The sequence below is a fragment of the Myotis lucifugus genome, unplaced genomic scaffold, assembly GCF_000147115.1.
Source record: "Myotis lucifugus unplaced genomic scaffold, Myoluc2.0 scaffold_90, whole genome shotgun sequence".
In the NCBI taxonomy this organism is placed as follows: Eukaryota; Metazoa; Chordata; class Mammalia; order Chiroptera; family Vespertilionidae; genus Myotis; species Myotis lucifugus.
Genome location: NW_005871138.1, coordinates 4447336 through 4453840, shown reverse-complemented (window position 1 = coordinate 4453840; position 6505 = coordinate 4447336).

Genomic DNA, 6505 nt, shown 5'->3' with positions numbered 1-6505 from the left:
GCCTAAGCACCAGCTACCGTGTGCCAAATGTTTCCAAATACTAACTCGCCTGATAGTGTTAACAACCCTGTGGGTCGATGTTAGCCTCTATTTTACAGATGCAGAAAGGGAGGCTCAGAGAAGCGAAGTCATTGCCCAAAGGCACCCAGATGACAAAGGGCAGAGCCGGGACGAGCGCCCAGGGAGTCTGGCTCCAGACTTTATGCTCTTAACGGCCACGCTGGTCTCTTTCCATTCCCTTATCTGAAAAATTGGCCTAATCATGCCTATTTCATAAATAGTAGTAAAAGGATTACCAGTGATTAGGTGAAAAAAATGCAGGGCCAAGGCAGAGGCAGCCAGCCAGTGTCGCTCTTCCTGGGACCAGCAGGGGGAGCGCTGGGACCAGAAGAGACTTAGCCTCGGAGGCCCAATTCCGTGTTCCCAGCTCTTTTTTAAAAAAAAATATATTTTATTGATTTTTTACAGAGAGGAAGGGAGAGAGTTAGAAACATCGATGAGAGAGAAACATAGATCAGCTGCCTTCCGCATACCCCCTACTGGGGATGTGCCCGCCACCTAGTGACCGGAATCGAACCTGGGACCCTTCAGTCCACAGGTGGACGCTCTATCCACTGAGCCAAACTGGCTAGGGCTTCCCAGCTCTTTTATCTAGTTTACCCTTGGTCTCCTTGCTGCAGCCAGAATCATGTTTAGAAAACAAATCTAATCAGGCCACTCACCTTAAAACCCTCCATGCAGAGAACAACAATACCCCACTCTGGGGGGTTCCCGTCACTCTAAGTACAAGGTCTGTATCAGAGCCAGAAGGTCCTCCTTACTCTGCAGCCTCATTTCTCAGAAAGAAGAGACAGCCTGGAGCAGGGCCAGTCTGCAACTGGGGGCCTCTGATACCCCCACCACAATCTCAGCACGAGTCCTGTGTCAGACCATCCCATGCCTCCTGCATCATGCCCACAGCTTCTAGAACTCACAGGCTATCGTGAACACACTTGGGCATCTCAGCTTTCCAGCAAAGAAAAAGAAAAGTGTCCGCCCTTGGGGACCTCCCCCCACCCTGTCCTGACTGTCCCCTCCTCGGCTGGCCCTACCTGGCTGGTAGAAGTCTGGAGCCAGCTCTCTGGCCAAACTGCGGGCAACGTTGCACTCTTGGTTGGCAGCCAGGGCGGCCTGTTCTGCAGCCTCAGCTTTGGCCTTGGCATGGCTTGTCCTAGGAGACAACATGATGGAAACTCAGCATCCTTCCAGAGAACCAGCCCTCTGTCCCTTCTCCCCAACTCACAAAGGGACACCTTGGACGGAGCATTCATTCACTCAGGCTGTAATGAATATTTATTGAGGCCTGTGGCCCAATACTGTGCATTCCCCAGACCTTTTCCTCTTCTTTCTGGGCATACAGATAGACATTTCCCAGCCTCCCTTGCAGCTAGGCATGGTCAGGTGACTGAGTCTTAGGTAATGCATTGTGGGAAAGAGTGATGTGTGCTCTTTCCAGGCCTGGCCCATAAAAACTTCTTGCACGACTTTCGTGCATCGGGCCTCTAGTTATTTAATAAACTGGAACTGGATTAAGAGTACTTCATTGTGGGTCATGAGATATGCCATGAAGGAAGAATAGAGAAGGCAATGAAAATGTAGAGGAGAGAGACTTGCTAGAGATGGGGAGGGGGTGTCAGGGAAGGTTTCCTTGAGGATGTAACATCTGCGGTGAGACCTGAAGACATACTTAAATTAGGCTCCTACGAGGTGAGGTGGGGACAGCAAGCCAGGTAGAGGGAAGAGCATGTGCAAAGGCCCTGAGAGGGGGCAAGAGTGCAGTGCCTTGGGGAACTGAAAGGTCAAATTAGTGCTCACATGTGCAGGTGAGTTATTCCTCAGCCAGGGGTGCCCCTGTGTCTCTGTATCTCAATCTCCAGCACAGAATTGGGCCCCCAATAAGGGAGATACGTTTTACTAAGCTCCTACCATGTGCCAAGCCCTTTATGTTATCCCTTTCGATCCTCAAAACTGCCTGGGAGGTAGTTTTTACTGTCCCTACTTCACAGGTGGGGAAACTGAGTCTCAGACAGGTATATTGCCCAAGGAAGCAAAATAATAGTTAACACTTACAAAGTATTTACTATATGCCAAGGACTTTACAGAAATTAACTCACTTAATTTCCCCAATAACTGCATGTGGCAAATGTTATCATCATCATCCCCCTTTACAGAGGAGAAATCCAGGCCACAAGAGTGCTTTAAGGCTCTCGCCCAAACTTACACAGCCAGCAAGTGACAGAGTGAGATTTTGAACCAAGGCATTCTGGGAGCTAGAGTCTGTGTCCTTAACCACAGACTATGCTTCCACTCGATAGTGAGTAGTGGAGCCCGGCTGGAGTGGCTCAGTTGGTTGAGCATCATCCCATGTGCTAAAGGTTTGACTCCTGGTCAGGGCACATGCCCGAGTTTCATGCTCAATCCCTGGCAGGGGGCATGTAAGAGGCAGCCGGCAGCCGATCAATGTTTTGCTCTCACATTGATGTTTCTCTTTTACTCCCTCTCCCTTTAAAAATATTTTTTAAAAATAGTGAGTAGTGGAGTTCAAGCCCAGAACTACCTGAGCTCCAAGCCTCTGGCCGCTCCACTCTGCCATGATGATGTTTACTGAAGGAGAGCATGTTTTACCGAATGAAAGTATACATAAACGAATGCACCATGCACATATGTAAGGCAAGGGGGCAGCATAGGGGACAGTGAAGAGTGTGGCTTTGCAGTCAGCAGCCCTGGACTCCAATTTTGGCTGTGCCAAGGCTGGGGCCAGGCTGACGCCAAAAGCCATCCACCTCGGGCTCTAAATTTAGGGGGATGCCAAAATATTGGTAATTGAGATACATAATATTTTAATGAGATATTTTTAAAAGTCAAAATTCATGCAAAGAAAAAGCCTTGATGAATAAGCTATGAACAAATTTAAATAAAGATCAGGTCAGACCCAGCACTTGCACAAGTCCCCCTCGCTCTCCTCACCTCTGTCCCAATACCACTGGGACTCTAGGACCTTGGGTGAGTGAGTGTCTTTGCCTCTCTGTGCCTCAGTTTCTTCAACTGTAGGATAATAATTCTCCCCTCTTGGAGGTGCTGTGAAAACTGAGAGGCCGCACATGAAAGTGTGTAACAGCCCAAGATGGGGCTGAGTGATGATGATGATAATGGTGTTTTTGGTGGTGGTTGTGGTGGTGATTGTGGTGTGCAGAGGAGAGGAGGAGGAGGAGGAGGAGGAGGAGACGACATTTGTGACATCAAAACTCACTGTGCTACATGCATTTCCCAGGCTCATGTTTGCCGGTCCATGGGTATGTGTGATTCAAAGTTCTAAACTTTTCAGAGACACGTACGTCCCTGGAAACCTGAAACCCCAGGTGGGGGGAGCAGGGAACGGGCTGGGCAAACCTTCCAACTGAGAAAATGTCCTTTTTTGGTAAACTGAGCTGGGTGAGCTGGCTCCTGTGCTCTGAGGCTCTGCTGCTGGGCTCCTCAGGCCCAATGGCAGCCTTCACACTGCGCCCTGGAGGATTCTCAGGTGGGGGGCAGGGGGGTCATCTATGGACCCTCCACGGAGCCAGAGCGGGGTGGCCACACAACACACTCCTCTGCCCATGTCCAGCAGTCTGGCCAACGGATTCCTTTATCAGCCCCCCTCTTCATTGCCTGCGATTTCTGGTATGGCTCCCCAGTGCCCCAGCCTTCAAGCCAGGAGTCCCAGCGTTCTCCTGCACCCTCCCTCCTCATCTCCTTTCAGCATCCACAGCCATCAATCACCACCTCTTGTCTTCTGGTCCCTCTATGGCTCTTGAATTTGCCCGTCTCTCCATTCTTCTGTCACTTCTCCTGTAAAGCCCCGCAGCCCCCCATCCCTGCCTCCAGGCCCGCTCCCTTCCACTGATTGCATTCAGAGGCACTTCTGGCACCTGGTGAGCTTGCTTAACCCAGACAGCCAAGGGCTTCACCTGTTGCTTAAAATCTTTGCAAGGCTTCCTGTGGTGCTCAACGTAAAGTCCTCATTACTTGGCACGGCCGGCCTTCAGGCTCTCGCACCCTGGGCCAGAGACAGTCTGGGTGGGGTATACCTGGCAGCTCACAGGTGAAGACAGGCTGTTACCCAGAGGACCCTCTTCTAGTTCAGTGCCTCGCAGTGCAGTGTACCCTCCCCGGCCTCCCAGCATCCAGGAGCCTGTTGGAAATACAGATTCTCGGGCTCCACCCCAGACCCGCTGACTCAGAATTTCCGGGGGAGAAGCCTGGGAAGCTGTGTTTGAGAAGCCCTGCAGATGCTTCCGCTGCTCACGAACGTTTGAGAAGCATGTGCTAGTGGTCGGCAAACTGCGGCTTGCGAGCCACATGCGGCTCTTTGGCCCCTTGAGTGTGGCTCTTCCTAAGCTTTAGGAGTACCCTAATTAAGTTAATAACAATGTACCTACCTATATAGTTCAAGTTTAAAAAATTTGGCTCTCAAAAGAAATTTCAATCGTTGTACTGTTGATAGTTGGCTCTGTTGACTAATGAGTTTGCCGACCACTGTGCTAGACAGACAGAGCGAGATCCAGCTCTATCTAGTGCGGTTCCAGGCTGCTCAGCCCCCTAGGAGCCTCGGGGGTTTCTCTTGAAGCCCCAGGATCTCTCCCAGGTCCTGCCATGCAAATGCAGGAACCATTTCTTCTGCTGTGGCCACTCACGGTGTCAGGGATGAGTCCTCTGGGCGAGGATGGCTCTGACCCGCTGGGTGCAGGGAAGGAGCAGTAACTGGGGCAGAGGGAGGGGCAGGGATCAGTCACTCTTCTTGATTTCATTCGGATGATCCTTCTTCTCTTTCGTCAGCAGGGTTAAAAATAAGACTGGTGGTTCAGGGATAGGGGCAGGGTCTGAACCCCAGGGAACCACTCCTGGAGCATCCACCCCCTCACCTGCCTCCTATCCCATCCCAGACCCCTCACTGCCTGGCTACAGCCGGCCTTGCTGCCCAGTTGTCTCCCCAGGCCCTGATGGCTTCTTTGGGCTCACCCCTGACACCCCGCCTTTGCTCCTAGAATGCTTTCTCCCCTCCTTCCAACTCCCAGCCCTAAAGACCAGCTCAAGACCCTTCTATGTATGGATTCATTCATTTAATACAATTTCATGGAGTACCTGCTAAATGGCAGGCACTGTCCTGGGCACTGTGGATACAATAACAAACCAGGCATCAAAAAATCCCTGTAGAACTCCCATTCTTTTGCAGAGGAGGGGTCGGCAAATCACAGTGGCAGGCTAAATCCAGCCAGCTGCCTGTTTTTATACCGCCTGTGAGCTAACAATGGTTTTTATATTTTTAAACAGTTGGGGGGGAAAAACAGTAATATTTTCTGACACGTGAAAATTTCATATGACATTCAAATTGCAGTGTCCATATAAGTAAAGTTTCACTGGAACACAGCCACACCCATTTGTTTATCTATTGCCTAGAGTTAAGTAGTTGCCATGGAGACTGTATGACCTGCCAAGTCAAAAATATTTACACTCTGGCCTGGCCAGTGTTGCTCAGTGGTTAAGCATCAAGCCATGAACCAGATCACAGTTCGATTCCTAGTCAGGGCACATGCCCAGGTTTCGGGTTTGATCCCCAATAGGGGATGTGCAGGAGGCAGCCGATCAATGATTCTCTCTCATCATTGATATTCCTATCTCTCTCTCCCTCTCCTTTCCTCTCTCTGAAATCAATAAAAACATTTTAAAATATGAAGGGAATATCCTGTTTAAAAAAAAAATTACAGATATATTTTATTGATTTTTTACAGAGAGGAAGGGAGAGAGATAGAGAGTTAGAAACATCGATCAGCTGCCTCCTGCACATCTCCCACTGGGGATGTACCCCGCAACCCAGGTACATGCCCTTGACCGGAATCGAACCTGGGACCTTTCAGTCCGCAGGCCGACGCTCTATCCACTGAGCCAAACCGGTTTCGGCTATCCTGTTTTTTAAAAAAAATTACAGTTCGGCCCTTACAGAAAACTTTTGTCAACCCCTGTTCTAATGTATTTACTCAACAACTGCCTCTTCTACTACTATTATTAATAACTAGAGGCCCGGTGCATGAATTTGTGCACCAGTGGGGGGTCCCTCGGCCTGGCCTGCGGAATCAAGCCAAATCTGGCTCTTTGACATCCCCTGAGGGGTCCCAGATTGCAAGAAGGTGCAGGCCAGGCTGAGGGACCCCACCGGTGCACGATTGGGGCTGGGGAGGGACGCAGGAGGTTGGCCAGCTGGGGAGGGACCATGGGAGGGCTCCAGGGTGTGTCCGGCCTATCCTGCCCAGTCCCAATCAGCCAGACCCCAGCAGCAAACTAACCTACCAGTCGGAGCACCTGTCCCCTGGTGGTCAGTGCACGCCATAGGGACTGGTCAACTGGTCGACTGTCTGCCCCCTGATGGTCAGTGCACGTCATAGAGAGCGGTTGAGCGGCCTTAGAATATCATTAGCATATTACGCTTTGG